We start from the raw sequence: 18,394 nt of genomic DNA, 5'->3' as shown, positions 1-18,394 counted from the left end.
TCACATACTTCAACCCCCACCCCCCTTTTTTTTTTCTAAACTGTTCAGTTGTACAGCTACGATGAAGAGTTCTGCCCAGCAACAAATGTCTCAATTTGTCCGCACTTGACTTTTTGGAATGAAGAAGAAGTCGACTTTTTTTTTTGGGGGGGGATTTTACGGACTCAACTGAAAAACGAGAAACTTGTGGCTTTCTTATGTATTTGACCATTTTTACTCTTTTACTATTTATTTACCGATAATGACCAATTGGCTGGTGATCGACGGGACAGCGAGAATGCCACGATAAATATTTTTTTTTGTTTTGCATCGGTTCTATTCAAATAATCTCAAGTGGATTTATGAAATCCAGTACGTGAAACGTCTTTTATCAAACAAGCGACTTTGTACGTTTGCTTACCAAAACATTTTTTTGGGGTTCAATTCAAGTAACAACAATAACAACATCCAAATCCAAAACTTGACGGGTCCACATTAGAAGCCATTTTAACAAGACACAAAGCCCGCACCGAACATTGAAATCGTACACAAACGTAATCAACTAGAATTTTAGCGGAATGAAAACGCGGCGCTGACAGCCGCTGCGGAGTCGTCAGAGACGGAGACTGACAGAGACGAGAAAGACAAAGCGGGTGCGAGTGACAGTTGAGTGTTTGATTGACAGGGTGCTCTTTTGATTTGGATGTAATTAATGAAAGGGGGCTTGAGGGAGGTAACGCAAGAAGACAATAGAAATGTGAGGGCGGAGGAGGCGGAATCTGCGCTTGAGCCCAATTTTGAAAGGCGGAAGGCAAGAGTTTTGTTGCAAGTAATTAATGATGGAAGAAAACGATTGCAATTCATTCCTTTCAATGGGATCCAACTCACAAGTCTAGACATCAAAAGCAAAGACGGCATTCAAAACAATTGTGTCTAAATTGGATTAAAACTGACAAAAGTCGCATTTTATACTATGACTGAAGACATTTTGATTTCCGTCAAATTAGTCGTTCGTTCTTGACACCTGGTTGAATTTGTTGCATTTTTTTTCTACCAATAATTACTCTTGAAATCATCCCAGCGCCAAATTATGCCCATTATAAAATACTTTATTTTAGTTTTGATTTTACTAGTTCAGTTTTTAACTCATTTGCTCCCAAAAACATATAAATACGTTCTATTTTTAATGTTTTAAATTTATGCCAGAGCACGCAGCAGGCTTTGATGTCGCTTCTGAACAGCAGAAAACAGTGAAGCAATGGTAGTAATTACGAAAAACGGCCAGCAGGTGGCAACAGAATGTGAAGAGATCAACCAGGGCCATGTTGCAAAAAGCTCCACAGATTTGTGAATAATGATGAAACTTGGCTTTATTCTAATTGCTGCAACAGATAGAATTCTACTTTTTTTTTCCTGATGAAAGAAGAGACTCTAATCTTTTTTTTGGTAGGTTCCATGTTTTTATAGCAAGAGCACAGAATATTCTGTGGGCCTTGCAAAATCTGTCCAAATTCTGTGAAACAGCCGACTCAGCAAAAAGGCTTGTTTATTAAAATCCACACATCCATTCAGATTTCTGGCAGTGCTTCTTCAGAGCCGTGCCCGCGTGTCCCACAGGTTTAGTGTTTAATCAAACAGAAAAGTGGCAGGAGGGAAAGCACCCCCCCCCACCCCCCTCCTCCAGGCAAGGCTGTTTGTTGGGCCCCCGGTGGAACCCCAACATTAGCCCTTTGGGACCCTCAACCAGCCCGCATGATCATAGACTTGACAAATATTGGGATTGGAGCTCTAGCGGGGGGTAATGTGTATGTGGAAAGGGGATGGGGGGGTGAGGGGGGGGCACAAACCCTTGAAGCAGATGGTCGTAAATGTTCATTTAAGACAGACGATTGATTTTATGAAACAGATATCCAGCCTCGTTAAGCAGAAAGTACCTCTGGGACCTGGGAAGGGGGGGGGGGGGGGGTTGCCGGTGCCAACTGTGACGCATGACGAGGAAAAAAAAGAAGTGCTCATATTGGATTTGATTATCAAGGCCGCAATGTAGAGGGGAATTTATATAATTGACATTAATTTTAAGGGATTTTTAAGAAAATTTGCTATAATTGGCATATATAGGTTGTTGTTTTTTTATTTATCTGTCATTTTTTTATTTTATGTATCATAAGTAGTAATGGTATCGGCACTTGGTATCGGTGAGTATTGAATATTTTAGTTGGTATCGGTCTCCAAAAAAGTGGTATCGAACATCCCTACTCATGACAGACTATTTTTAGAAAAAAAAAACTGCAGCAGCATATGGGTGAGGACTCTACCTGTCTACGGTCTGATGAGACCTGACGAAATAATCTTGCCACAAACGAAACGTTCCGATCGTTAAATCGTAACGCATAATCGTCATATTGTGTGGCGAGTGTTTTTTGCATTTACAATTTTGGTTGCATGTTGTGACTCGTCTCACATTTTGTATTCACGATACGAGGGAGTAAACACGCCGACCCTGGAACCGGCGCTTCATCTCCAACCTGACCTTGGGTCCTACGTGAATATTCATATTTGCGTCGACGCTCCCCGCCGGCCGATGGCAGCAGGATAGCGAACGCGCTTGTGGAAAAGGTCTGCCGGAAGACGTCGTTGCCGATTCCGCCGCTCGTTCTGCGACACGACTGCAACAGAAGATTTTGTCTTCCCTCCCGCATGCAAAGTGCGACCTGCGCGTCGCCCCTCCGACTCGCCGCATCCCTTTAATTGGCTCAAATGACGGCCTTTCATCAATATGGCCTTCAAAACGCTCCCTCTCTGCGGCTCCTCCCACTTTGCGCTCGCTTTCCATATTTTCAGCCTTTTATTCAATCAAATCGTGGAAGCTCCACCGAGCCAAGTCTTTGTGTCTCCGCCTTGAGAAATGACCACATGGGGACGAGAGGCGAGGTCTCATTAGTCCAACAATCACAAAGACGACGATTATCAGTCTGCGCACAACAAGCGGAGATTTGGAAAGGAGCAGCCGACGTTTTGATATGATACCGAACCATATTCATATTAAACCACAATCATATGTGATTTAAACTAGGGGTGTATTAACATTTTTTAATCGCAATTAATCGCATGACTTCAATAGTTAACTCACGATTAATCACAAATTTTATATCTGTTCTAAATGTACAATAAAAAAATCTAGGTTTTCATACTCTTGTTAACAAAAGTGGAAAAAATGTTAAACTAATAAAAAAAATTTATTTTTTTTTTTTTCAGGAGAGCTCAGTATTGTTCATTCGATTTGACATCATCATTGCTCTCCTTTTTAAAAAAAAAATAATAATAATAAAAAAAAATCTTTCTTTTTTTTTTTTTTTTTTAATATATATACATATATATATACATAAAAATTTGTTCTAATTAAATTTTGACATTAATAGCTGTCAATGGCAGTGAATGAGTTAAGAGGAACATTTCAACTCATGGTGGATTATAAAACTAACTAACGATTAATCGCAACTTTTATATGTTTTCTAAATGTACAATAAAATAGTTTTCATACTCTTGTTAACATAAAAGTGGACACAAAATGTTAAACTAATAGAAATACGGCTGTGTCTTAAGTCATTGAGACAGTAAGTTGAAAACGAGTGAGATATTGATTTGTGTTGAGATCATTTTTCTGCCACTAGACGGCATCGCTGCGTTCAGTTAATTTGCGCTCAGTTCATTTTTCCTTTCATATTAAGAGCTAGCTAATATTTAACATGAAGTAACTTGTGAAATTTTGCACAATTTAAAAATATATGCATTATTATTCAATTTACTACTGCAAAATTTTGCATTGCGACTTAATTAGTTTTAAAAATTTGTGGCGTAAAGGAACTTTAAATTAACTCAAAATTGACAGACTAATTTTGACACCCCTAGATTAAGAAAATAAAATAAAATAAAGTACACTAGTGCTCTCTATTGAATATTTTTAGAATTGATTAATCTATCGATTATTAATCGATTAATCGGCTCATTTTGAGTTTTACAAAAGCATTTTTCCCTGATTACTGTTTATTAACCAGTGATTGGTATTTATTTCGTACTTCATATTCGTATAGTGATTTAAAAAAAAAAAAAAGGGGGGGGGGTTGATGTTGTACTATGTTACCGGTTCCGGTCATTGTTTTCCAAAGTAAAGACAAATGTTTGCAAATGTCTTATTTAGATTCAACAGAAGATTCTTTTATGAAGGACTACAGGGAAAAAAATGGCTCTAAACGATTAGCCGATGATTAAAATATTTGTTGATTAATGTGATCATCGATTATTGTCGATTAATCGCTTGATTTTGACACACATTGTGTGCTATGCAAGTAAAGTGTCATAGAGGGAAAAACTGGTGTGAAGAATTATTATTATTTTTTTTTAAATATACAATCTCCTGCACATCTCCTTTCTGTTTGTGTATTTGCAATCACAAATTCATCCTCTCCATCCGCAGTAAAAGCCAGCAAGCAAACAAACCAGCAGGGGATTGACACACACAAAAACACATTACAGGCACCAGGATATAAAAAAAAAAAAAAAGAGAGAGATTTCAAGATGGCCGCTTTGAAGCCCCGATGACAGGAGTGCCGTTTCACATGACGGTTCGAATGCATGGCAAGCACTTCCCTTGCAAGATGCTGCTCATGTTGATTTATTACCGCCAATAAAAATGAATGTGAGTTAATTCCCCATAAAAGAGCGCATTGTGGCACAAATGAGGTCAGTACAAAGGAGTCTGATTAATCTCATTACGGAGACGCTCAGGTTCGAATATAATCCCCGAGTCATAACTGTCAACCTTGTACCGGCTCCATCAGCTGACTGGCTTCAACGGGCCACTCCAATGTAAACGAACACGACAATTACTCGGGAGTACGCGAGCTCATTTAGGACTGTTTTTTTTTACTTTCCTCATCCACTTTGTACTATCCTGCCAAATTTTGATTCGAGTCTCAGAGGAATGCCCAAAAAACATCAGCAAATAATTTGGGTTGCATTCAATGATATTTGAAGAGGAATTTTGCAGTTCTCCTCAAAGTATTGTTTTCAGGGAGATTTATACCATTTAAATCTTGCTATTTGGTTTCGCTGGCGAGCAGTGGGGATGGTTTGAAAGCTGCGACCCGAGCAGACGTTTCGGAGGCGCGGCTCTTCACAGCAGCCAAGTCTGGTGCTGTGATGCCATCTATTGGAGCCGCGCGTGCTGCCGGCACAGCCAGCAAAAGATTCTCAAAAGCGGCAGCAGAGACAGAAAAGGAAAAATCGCTTTCAAACAATCAGCATATTTAACAGAGATATTATTTTTTTTTATCCATAAAGACAACAAAGACTCAAATGAGGAAATCTACAAAATAGATGATTAAGCGGGGAAATTAATAAAAGACAACACTGTAACAGTTTGTAAAAAAAAAAAAAAAATGTCATGAGACGTATTTGTGTTCAGTTCAGCATAATTAGAATTAAAATGATTGTTACCCTTTTGTTAAAGAAAGAAAAAGCCACAATAGTTAAAGTGATCAAAACAAATACACAGAAAATACTGAAAATTAGGTCATCAGAATTATTATGATTAGAGCTGTCTAAATGAATCGATTAATCGGCAAGTAATCGATTATCAAATTAGTCAACGGCTCTTTTAATAATCAAGTAATCATTTGGAGCCATTTTTTTTTTATTTAAAATGCTGATTTCAGCATGTCAACAGTAATTGTTGACTGATTTCTGTAGTCCTTCATGAAAGAAGACGGATTATCTTCTATTTGCAAACATCTGGTTTTACTTTGGAAAATAAGGACTGAACCGGTAACAAGGTACAAAAATCAACCCTCTACTTTTTTTTTTAAAAAAAAATCACTATACAAGTATGAAATAACCACCAGTCACTGGTTAATAAACAGTAATCAGGGGGGGATTTTTTATTTTTTTTTAATAAACTTAAATGCAAAATTAAAATGAATCTGATTAGGTGATTAATCGGTTGAATAATCGATAGATTAATCGTTTCTAAAAATATTAGATAGTGACAGCACTAATTCTGATATCATTAAAACACACACACAAAAATGGGCAGGACAAAAATAAATAAATGCCGATACCCCCAAGTTTGTATTTTTTCTGCCCAACCTTATAAGAGCATCAGTGCACTCAAACAATTTCTGTCAATGACAAATTAGATTGATCTCTCCAACATCTCATCCCAAGTGAGTCACAAATTCAGAATACGAATCTTCAAGCCAGTTCATTTTTTTTGTCATCCGACCGATTACGACAACAGCGTCCATGTTGAGTGTCGGGTGTTGTGGTCTCGACTATAACGCTGCAAAAAATGAAATCTTAAGTAAGGCATCATTTGTTTTTAAATGAACCTAAATGCGCTTATTTTTGCTTTGACAAATTATTTTTTACTTAAAATAAAATTGTCAGACAAAATCATTCTGCTTATTTTAAGATACTTATCACTTAATTATCTTATTTTGTCAAGCAGCCTTGGCGTTGAGGGTTCACAGCCACATTTAAGTACTGAGAGGCTTAAAACAAACATTTTCCACATTTTACTACTACTACTATTTTACTACTAACCAACATCAAAGCCTCTGAACTGGGCTTTCATAAATTCAATCTTCTTATTTTAAGATTTTGCAAAATCTAGTAATAAAATAAATGGAGAGAAAAAATACAAGTATGATAACTAACAGTCAGACAAAATTGCAATCTAACTCTTTATTATAAGTGGTACATTTTTGTTCTAGTTACTAAGATCGTTCGGTGGTAAAGTGTCAACCCTCAGACTGGGAGGTTGTGGGTTCAATCCCAGGCTGGGTCATTGCAATGACAATAAAAATGGGACCTGCTAAGTTGGCCGAACATCAATGAATATGTATATATTTAAAAAAAAAAAATTCCATATGGTACAGCTTGTAAAAAAATACAATATGACTAATTAATTAATTAATTAATTAATTAATTAATTAATTGAAGTAAAAATTTCCTCTTCTGTTTGCAGATAATTTTGCTTATTTGAAATACAAATTGTCTTATTTTACAATATTTCTTCTACTGTCTTTTTTTTCGTAGTATACTAATAAAAACGTAGATGGATTTTGTCATGACCAAAAATGTGAAGTCAGAAACCGTCTGACGACCCTAATTTTTAATAATCGTTTTTTTAATCACGTCAGGTGATTAAAATTAATTGTGATTAATCGCATGACTTCACTAGTTAACTCACGATTAATCCAAATTTTTATATCTGTTCTAAATGTACAATAAAAAAATCAAGGTTTTCATACTCTTGTTAACAAAAGTGGAACTAATAAAAAATAGTTCTAATTAAATTTTGACATTAATAGCTGTCAACGACAGTGAATTAATTAAAAAAAAAGATTATTAAAATTTAGGGGCGTCAGGCGATAATTTTTTTTAATTGTGATTAATCTCATGACTTCACTAGTTAACTCACAATTAATCACAAATTTTATATCTGTTCTTAAAAGATTATTAAAATTTAGGGGCGTCAGGCGATTAAAATTTTTAATTGTGATTAATCGCATGACTTCACTAGTTAACTCACGATTAATCACAAATTTTATATCTGTTCAAAATGTACAGGAAAAAAAATCTAGGTTTTCCTACTTTTGTTAACAAAAGTGGAAAAAATGTTAAACTAATCAAAATTAGTTCTAATTAAATTTTGACGTCTATAGCCGTCAATGGCAGTGAATGAGTTAAAAGGAACAGATATTTTTTTCCAATACAGAACAAAACGTGATGTATTTCAACTCAAGGTGTCAGTTTGTGGAACAATCTGGATTATAAAACTAAATAATCTTTGTATTTAAAAAAAAAAAATAATTGTAATAAAGCACAATTACTGGAAAAATATATATAGCGCAATTTCATGCTGTTGAATGATTTTGTGTAATTGTTACATTGAAAGCTTCTTGACTGCATGCTGTCATTTATTTTGTGTTGATGAGGGGCAGATATAAATTTGACTCCCCTTTCTTTTCTTTTTTTTTTAAAGAATGAAATAAAAATAAAAAAATGAAATGACCTCATATGAAAGGCTGCAGCTGAGCTGGGGCGACAACACAAAGCTCAAAAACTCCCCCCAAAAATCGGATTCACGCACTGACAATCGAATCTTTCTGAAATTCTTGAAAAAAGAAATGGCTTTTGGGTTCGGGTTCGGATCTGTCGAATGGGGACGGCGGATGACACGAGCAACACATGAATCGCAAAAATCCAAACATTTACGCTCAATTTGTCATGTTAGCGGATTACAAGCGCGCTTACAGTTCATCGTTTTAGAGTTTGCTAGTCAAGTTCCAGACGCGATCGCCGTTATTGATTTGATCGCACCCTTTGCTTTCCCACAGTTTCACAAAGTGCCATCCGAACTTTTGAAGCCCAATTATCCGATTTATCTTCCCCAGCTAAATACTCTGACGGCAGAACTCGAAACATCTTCACAAAAGGCACATTCGAGAGAAAACAAACATGAAAGCGCCATTTTCTTTCTCTCCAGGCCTAATTAAATCTTTCAGGCGTCCACCTGTGTACCTGTCCACCTCTGAACCCGTGCTTGAAAAGCGCTTGCTTACTGTACGGGGGGGGGGGGGGGGGGGGGGGGCGCCGGCCACGGACCGCCAGGCCACCGGGTCTATCTGATAATTGACTGTCAAATAAAAGGGCTGTTCCTCTCTGGAATCCTCTTTTGACACCCCCATCAATTTGTCTTCACTTAGAGACGGCCTCGCCGAGCCCGGCGCCCGGGCCCCTCCCCTCCGCCCCTCCATTCATCCTTTAAACACCCGGCTCTCTTGCGGCCCCCTCCCCTTGCCTCGCCACCCACTTATCTGTCCATCAGTCTGTCTATCTATTGGCCCTGAGCATTTATCCCTCCCGCCTCTCTCTCGCTCCTTCATCAACGGCACTTCTCGCGGCGCGCTCACAGCTGTTTGACAGTAATGGCTCTAAAAGCCGAGCCAGGGGTGACCGTTGACGTGCGCCTGTCAGGTTTTGTGTCTTTGTGCGGGACCTTGAGGCCTTGAGAGGCTTGGAAATGCCGCCGTTGGTTGACAAGCCATATCTTAGCTAAACGCGCAGATGTACATATTCCAATCGATTTTTGGAACAAATCGAAAGTATTTTGCATTCCAACTGACAATATCTATTTAAATACAGAGCTGTCAATCAATGGCTATTCAATCACAAAACAATTTGTCACAATTTTTATATATACATATATTTTTTTACATTTTGTCAAGAGCATTCTCGCTTGGTGACCGCAGGATGTTTTGAATTTGACCGGACAGCCGTGACATTTGGAGTCCCTCAGGTGTCAATCCTAGATCCCCTTTTGTTCAATCTGTATGTTACCTTTGGGTCAAAAGCTTCAGAACGCTAATGATACACAGCTGTATTTAGCAATGTCCTCAAATGTGCTGTGTTACGTGCTAATGCAAATTAGGGATGGGTATCGATTCTAATTTCCTCAATCAATTTGATTGAAATTTACAAGAGTTCAGTTCAATTGTATTTCGATTTTTCCGGATTCAATTCACTTCAATTCAATCTGATATAGATTAGTTATGGCACATCAATTCTTCTTAAATATTTTCTACTTTAAATATTACCAAAGACGTATTTATACGTTTTTTATGTTTTCTATGTGAGAGCATACAGAAGGCTTTGATGCAGCCTCTGAACCGAAGAGAACGCTTAAAGCAATTGTATTTATTACAAAAACGGCCAGCAGGTGGCAGCAGAGTATAAGAGATCAACCAGGGCCATGTTGCAAAAGGCTCTTTTCCCCACTGGTTTACACAGATTTGTGAATAATGATGAATGTCAGCTATACTCTAATGCTAATTGCTCCAACAATTAAAAAAAGAAAATTCCTGATGAAAGAAAAAAAACTATTTGACCAGGGTGACCAGATTTTCAAAATTAAAAACCAGGACACAAAAATTTCGCTGAACATCAAATATACAATAAAGAAACTATTTATAACAAATTTAATCGCTTGTCAATATGGCTGTTATTACGTTAGCTAATACTAAATCAATCTTGGTTGACAGTTCAACAGCTGTAAATAAGCTAATGCACTCACTCAACAGTACGTACTCAATGTTTTTCTCGATCCGGTTAACTTTTGGAGGCTGGCTGTGTCGTTTACCTCCCGCTGGTGCCACATTGTAACATTGGAAATATGCCGTCATAAATAAAAAAAAGCTCAGCAAGGATTGGATCTGACTGGCAACCACAGCATTAGGCTAACAGGACTACATTTCCCATGATTCTTAGCCAAAAACAAGCCTGCGAGCAAACTAACTGCGGCTCAAAACCCGGGATTGCCCCCATTAAACCTAGATATGACCTATAAAATGATGGTGATAATTCAGAATTTGGGCAACTAGACACATGAGAGAAGAAAAAAAAAAATTTGAAAATTGACGTTCAACCGCGTGTTTTCATTTTCCGTGTCTAACCTTATTAGACCAAGTCAACCTGTGATTCCCGGAAGTGCCGCGCCGAAGCTAACAGCGGGTTAATAACTTGACAGCCTCTTTTTTTTTCTGGTCTGTCCACTAAAGCACTTCTTAATACTCTCATCACCTCTCGCTACAACCCTCATTAGCTTATCAGGACAAGACAATAGTGGATATTAACACAAGCAAGCCTGCTCGGGGGCCAAGCCGGGGTGTCACATCTTAGATAGCAGGTCGTACCTGGGGGAGGATCCCGTCCTTGTCTACTGATACACCTCAGTAAGCCTCTCATTGCCTTATCAACTTAAGACAATACTCGGGGATTCCTGCCCTGCCAGCTCACATTTCGTGTATTTCCGCCGATATCCGCTGGTCATCCATTTACACGGCGTGCCGCGGGCTTTCCAATACACAGGCAGCCGACTTCACCTTAGGCCCCCTTCCGGATCCTCATTACCTTATCTCCGAAGACAAGGCAGAGGAGAGGTAGCTTTAGTTAGCTTAAGGTCTGCATGATTGACTTTGCTAGCTTTTGGATTAGCAGCAAAGCTAATGCAGGCCAAGGTGATGGCTGTCTTAATGAAGCAGCTTTGAGGCAGAAAGCTGGCTAATTTCAGCTGCTATCACCTCGAGCAGGGCTCCGCGTGGCTCGCCGAGCGCGTGAAAGTTAATCCCGGCAATGGAGGAGTCGGGAGGTATTAGGGCCCAAATCAAAGAGCTGTACACACCTGTATTAAAACCGCGTGTGCCTGATCATAATAACCAAAAAGGAAAATGCACTGTATACTAAAAGCACACATAGTCAAACAACACAGGTAGTGCATCGCTGTATTTTTCCATATTATGATTGAAAATTTTGAAGGAGAAGTCAAGCCTCCCCAAAATTCTTGACAATAATATGTTCTATGCAGCCCCACTAGTCTAAACACAGCATTCTGGTTAATATTGATTTAGTGAAATATGAGTTATGAAGCAAAATCCAGCCATTTTTTATCCATCTGAGGGGGGCGGCCATTTTGGCACTTGCTGTCGACTGAAGATGACATCACAGTTGCTCAGGGCTCAGGAAACGATCAAACAGAGTTCACCTGTTTTCTGAAGCGGAGCTGTGCTGTGATTGGTCATCAGGTCTTGGTCATTGGTTTTCAGAAAAGTGGTGAGCTGTGATTGGTTGTCGCCTGAGCTTTGAGCAACTGTGATGTCATCTTCAGTCGGCGGCAAGTGGCAAAATGGCCACCCCCTGAGATGGATAAAAATGGATGGATTTTGCTGCATAACTCATATTCCAAAAATGTAATATTAATCAGAATGTCATGTTTAGACGAGTGAGGTCACATATAACATGTTATTGTCAAGAAATGCTTAAGGTTAACTTCCACTTTTACATCTTTAAAAAGCTAAGTACATTTCAAAGGAACTGGAAGAAGATCTCCATTGCAGATGATGTAACATTTTTTGCCTTCTACCCCCCAATCATGTGTCTTGTGTGTGTGGCAACTTCTCCCACTCATATTTGCACCGCGATTCAGAGGAGGTGCTTTTAAAAATAGATTTAAGATTTTTTACAACGATTCCTAGAAATTGACACACACTGTTGTCATATTTATGTAGGAAATACGATAAAATCCAGAATCTGTCTGCCTCCGCCTTGATCAAATCCATCAAAATCGTCTTATGTCACCTGCACCACAACTTAGACCTGACTTCAGCTGGTCTAAATATGTTAAACTAGACTTGCCCCCAGAGTGAAAATGAAGATGTGCCAGTTTTTACGCCGAGACCACGTAGCTAGGTCACGTTACGAATGTAGGGCCCGTAAACCAAACTGTTCATAAGACCGGAAGGACGAAATACGTTTCAAATAATAGTTTCCACAAATGTGTAAAAATACGTCGTGACGTGGAAACAAGAAGGCAAGCTCAGTTACTGTCATGCTTACTGTTTACATTTCTTTAACTTATATTTATGATGTAATAATGTTTTTCATACATGTATTTTCCATGACTAACACGACGGCATTAGCGTAGGTCCGTATAAAAACGCATTCTAACATAAAAAATAAAGAAATCTGGCTTTGGTCACCGCTGTAAAAAATGAACCTTGTTCTAACATTTATGATATTCTGTATGAATGGGGGTTGTTTTAACATAAAAAAATAAAATAAATTAAAACTGCAGTTTTACTACGTCTCAAGTAAATGTACTGTTTGTCTAAAAAAATAAAGCCCCTTTATTTTAACCCCCCAAAAAATGGTGAGCTACTTACAAACACTACAGAAAGAGAGGAAACAAAAAGCACATTTAAAAATACACACACACACAAACATCCCCATTCTACTATATACTTACTGCGCAAATGCAATCGATACACGCACACACGCACACCTGAACTGCCTTCACAATAATACACTGGGCAATCAGCGGTCACAGGTTAAGCACAGAAGCTGTCCAAGTGAGTAGGTCATCCAGTAGATTGAGGAAATGACAGGCTTAATGGCCGTCTACTGCTCTTAATAACAGCCTACACGGCTGCAAATGTCTGCGTGTGACTGACAGACTCGCGCACACGCAGGAGCAATTACACACACTCCCAGATGAAATCAATGCTTTGCCCCTCCTGTTCAATGAGCCGTAATCGGCGGTGCGAACCATCCAGTCCCGTGCAAGCCACACCCGCTCCTTTAACAGCCCATTAACAGTTATTGGAGGGTCCTCGGGGACCTGTGCAGGTCACATCCCACTCACTTGCCCGGCACATATCAAAACGCACAAAACATTTGATGAAGAGGAATGATTGGGGGGGAATGCAACACTGACATGTTTGAAAAGAGAAGTTAGAAATACTAAAATAATGTTAAACAAACAAAAAATTTAACAAAACTGCCATTTATAGAAAATAGTACACTAATAATAATAATAATGATAATTATTATTATTATTATTATTATTATTATTATTATTATTATTATTATAACAATGCATTATTTATACATTAATTAAATTAAATATATATAAATACATTACAATTATATATATATATATATATATATATATATATATATATATATATATATATATATATATGAATTTATTTGTTTATATATATTTATTTATTTATTTATATTTATATATATTTAATTTAATTAAATAATAATAATAATAATGATAATTAGTGAACTATTTTCTATAAATGGCAGTTCAAATCTCATGAGCCTTGGCAAATAAAAAATAAAAAATAATAATAATAAATTATTATTATTATCCTTAATTAATAATAATTTATTAGTATTATTATTAACATTAACTAATAAATTATTATTATTATTATTAAAACGATCTATGTGCCCACACACAAACACACACATGCACACACACATGTGCGCGCGCCCGCGCTGAGGAGGGGTTTGAGTCGTTTGCCAGAAATAATCAAAGCAGCGATGCATTCAGCACAATAACGTATAGGGCAAACTGGGACTTTGCCTGTTAAGAGCATGGCGAAGACCAAAGCTCATTACGCATTCCTTTCCACTGGAATTGGAACCAGTGCGTTTGTTCCAGTGCAAATTTTGACATTTAAATATGTCAAGAGTGAAATCGGTATATTGAAATGCCATTCAATTGTTTAATTTCCTTGCGATAAACGTGGAAGGAAAGAAACTTTCCCTACCAAGTTCACACATGAGATGAAGGAGGTGCCTGATGTCGATTCCAAATAGTTGGTACTAAGTTCCAAAACAAAAATTCCAAAACAAAAATTCCAAAACAAAAATTCCCAAAACAAAAATTCCAAAACAAAAATTCCAAAACAAAAATTCTAAAAAAAACATTTCACAAATCATCAAAACCAACCATTCAGATATTTAAACAGAAATAAGAATTAAAAGTTCAAAGGGTTGAACATAAAAGTTGCAGTTAAAGTTGAGCAATGTTGGACAGGTGCATTTTCAACACCACCCATAGAGGAAAAAAAAAACTAACTCAACTAAAACTGCCCAGCGTTTCATTTTTTTTAACGTTATATTATATCTATTGTATACCAAAAATGTAATCGCCTCTTTTTTCGCCCAAATTTTTAATAATCTTTTTTAAAAATGAATTTATGGCAGTTAATTAGTGGCGTAGTAGGCGAGCGTGTCGCTAAGACTTATCGATCGGTATCTTTTCTTTATCGCTGTTATGGTTGCTTGCGGAGTCGCGATGTTAATGGTTCTCGGTGGAACAGAATTGTCAACAAATCGCTCCCTCATGGCGGCCGTTTTTCGGCAAATCTCTACTATTATTTGGATTAATGTCACTCTTGTCAAATTGAATCGGCAATTGAAGGCGGTACGTGGACTCTTTGCTAAAATGCTAAGGAAGGAAGACATGTCCAATATTTCTCAAATGACCAACATTTCTCAGAGATGGTTCATACTCTCTGGTCTAAACCATTTGGAGCTTCATAGACCAGCAGGTGCATTTTCTTCTGACACACAAGGGTCCAGTTTAACTCATTCACTGCCATTGACGGCTTTAGACGTCAAAAATTCATTTGAACTATTTCTAGTTTTACATTTTTTTTCCACTTTTAACAAAAGTATGAAAACCTAGAAAAAAGTTTTTTTTGTACACAAATTTGTGATTAATCGTGAGTTAACTATTGAAGTAATGTGATTAATTACAATTCAAAAATTTAATTGCCTGATGACCTAATTTCTAATGATCTTTTCTTTTCTTTTTTTAAATAATCTTTTTTCAAAAACCTAATTTTTAATAATCTTTTCTTTCTTTTTTAAAATAATCTTTTTTCCCAACAAATAAAAGAATATTAAAATTAGGGCATTAAAAACTGTAATTGTAATTTATCGCATGACTTCAATAGTTAACTCATGATTAATCACAAATTTTTGTTTTTTACTGTTTTTAACAAAATTGGAAGAAAAAAATGTAACTAATAGAAATAGTTCAAATGAATTTTTGACGTCTATAGCCGTCAATGGCAGTGAACGAGTTGAGGACCTCAGGATTGGACCGATGTGATCCGTTTTCTTGGTTTGAGTTCGGACAACAAAAGCAGCTTGTTAAATAGACACAGTCATTTTTTCTTAGATATGTTCTTGTTTCTCAAAATTGACATCTTAGTCCAAGACTGCACTTCGATTTTTGGTCTGTTCTGTGTTTTTAAGATATAATGAATGAAGTGGACTACAAACCAAAAAATACGAACCGCCATTTAAAATCTATTCACAGACGCCAGAATGAGCGCAGCCACAAAAACGTTCATCCATCATCATGAGCTCAGTTCAAATTCCACCAAAATATGAACACGTTTGTGAACTTTGGTTCATTGAACTCGATCAGGTACAAAAACACTGTTGAGGACTTTGTCAAACTTCTCACACCAATCAAGATGGCTGCCACTGTTTTGTGCTCATCTCAGGCAAATGATATCAGACCGATAACATTAAAAGCAGGGCCTTGGATCATTATTTCCGGACCCGTCCCCCATTTGGGCACCAATGAAAGGGAGTAAGATTCAAATTGAAGGCAGCACCAAGAATTTCTCCCAAGAAGTACATTGTATACAATTAATCACGTTTTTGTTTTGTTTGTGCAATGTTTACCTTTTTTAAACATTTGGAGTGGGACACGAGAAGAAATTCATCCTCTCCAAAAAATCAAACGTCAAAATACAAGATTAATTAGGCACAGTTAACTGATCACATGGTCTCATATTCCAAGTTAGAAGTTGTCAATTCTTCCAAAGGGGCCTTACGAGAAACTCAAACGGTTGTCAAGGGCCAAACCAACAAGCTAACAAATTAGCCTGCGTTTCGAGACTTCACATTGCTCAAACAGTTTGGAAATTAGCAAAAATACTTGATCGGTAATTGCAATGTGGATTTGGTGACTCCGACACTCACGCTGACATAATTCATCACCGCTCACTCATGGGCAGAGGAAGTAAGCGAACGAGTCCAACGTTAGCTAAAAGCTAATGTACTGATGCTAACCCTGATCGCTGCTGAGATTTTGCTATCAATTGATACTAAGTAGCCGACAAAAAGTACATTTCGGTTCCTAAAATATAAACACAATGCGAAGTTAGAAGTTGAATTGTTTGTAAGTCGAGAGATATTTACTTTTGTTGTAAAATCCAATTTTATTAAATACAAATAAAAGTTATTACTGTACCCGACGAGATGCTCACTATAGTGCAGGCAAAATGGGTGAGAGAGAGAGAGCGCTGTGGTGCTGCTCGACGGTGTTGTAGCAGAAATGAAAACTACAGTACCGTAATGTATGATGTAGCGCACACTTAAAAATATGAACTTGCAAGCGCCGTACGGCATTTCACGACATTTATGGACATCAGTCAGCCTTTGTTCGCAACATAGTCAGTGACTCGATCGTGACTCGATCGTCTCCAAACTCTCCACACCTGCTGCATTTGGATGGCCCAAATGCAAGTGGACTGTAACATCCCAAAATACATCCTCAGCAAGTAGTATGTGGCAAACAATCAAAACAACTTTCAACACTTGATGTCACAAATTAGCATTATGCTAAAACATGAACCACACAAAAGTGAATAACTAAAAAGGCACAAGTTCTCCAACCCTTTCATGCTGTACTCGTAACTTCAATAAATGCATGTTTTCATATTTCACATAGCGATAAGGTCAGTACAGTAAATACAGTCATTACGGACCAAACTTAACGATTGAACTTCTTTCTATGAGGTCACAGAAACCACCGAACAAAATGTGAAATTGAAAAAGGTGAGACCAATGCAATTAAGGCACTCTAGTTTGAAATAAGCAACTTTGAAGGAAGCGGGGGAGAGAGAAAAAAATAAGAGAAGCATTTGCAATTCTTGTAATGATGTCTGTCATAACTTACCGGGTTGCATCAAGACTGGACGGAGCGGGAACGAGTCTGCAGGCCAAATACACACAACAGATATCTCAATGTCACTTTTCACAAAACATCAACGTATTTAGTTTGAGATATTTCTAACATTTAAACCAACAAGTTACACAAACAAATCAAACCTACAAAATGACGATCGCAGGATCTTGGGGGCAGTTTTGATAATCCATCTTTGAGTATCCAAGCGTCCCACTCCAGGACAAGCGCAGAAAAAGTCGGGGGGGGGGGGGGGGAAATCTCCTGGTCCCTCTTAATCTTTGAGCTCAACGACGATCTGGTTGGCGTGGAGACGTTCCACGTGAGAGCGAGGCCAACCTGCAACGGCACGACAGGTAAGAGGAGATCAGCATCTTTCCTTTCCTCCTCCTCCTCCTTCAGCATCCACAACTCTGACTGCTCCTCGCCGCGTCTCAGCCAAGAGTAGCCACGATGCTGTTTTGCCAAACACAAAAAGACACACGCGCGCCCGCACACACGCCCGCACACACCAGTCCACAAAAGTCCACATGACTCCTCTGTATGTGCGAGACCGTTGTGTTTTATGCTCCTTTTCTTTTTCCTTTTTTTTTATTTTTTTATGAAGCTAACCCTGAGCCCGGGCCCAGTCAGCCTTTGAGACGCTTTCTATCCCACAAACACAAGACGGCTTTCATTATCTTGCCCGTCGCAGCGCAAGGCCTAGCTTCTAAAAGCTACTGATTTCTTTCTTCCTTTAGCCCTCTGTACAAAAGGAGGGCATTTTGTAAATTACTTGCTCGTTTCAGACCAACAAAAGGTACTTTCATTGAACCCTCCACCCCCCTACTGCTCTCCTTCTATCCTGCCGCCATTTGATTTTGCTCAAATTTGATTACAAGGCTTGAAAAAGGAAGAGAAGAAAAGAGAGGCGGAAATAAGAAAGGACCACAGATGGCATGTTCATTCACCGTTTTTCTATGGGCTGCCTTTATAAGTGTGGCAATCCAAAGATGGCTTAGTCGCTCTGCTTGA

At 37.9% G+C, this 18,394-nt stretch overlaps 1 protein-coding gene across 2 annotated transcripts in view; it reads right to left on the bottom strand.

Moving 5' to 3' along the window:
- sox2 (SRY-box transcription factor 2) overlaps positions 1-18,394 on the bottom strand; it is a 103,280-nt gene that overhangs the window by 77,646 nt on the left and 7,240 nt on the right. For both annotated transcript variants that reach the window (XM_077583894.1, XM_077583895.1), the window contains exons 3-4: positions 17,531-17,719; positions 17,375-17,410 (exon numbers count right to left, since the gene is read on the bottom strand). The gene's annotated coding sequence lies outside the window, so the exon portion shown is untranslated. The remainder of the gene's footprint in view (positions 1-17,374; positions 17,411-17,530; positions 17,720-18,394) is intronic.

This window comes from Vanacampus margaritifer, chromosome 13 (genome assembly GCF_051991255.1).
Source record: "Vanacampus margaritifer isolate UIUO_Vmar chromosome 13, RoL_Vmar_1.0, whole genome shotgun sequence".
NCBI classification, from domain to species: Eukaryota; Metazoa; Chordata; class Actinopteri; order Syngnathiformes; family Syngnathidae; genus Vanacampus; species Vanacampus margaritifer.
This window is presented reverse-complemented; position numbering and strand designations above follow the sequence as displayed.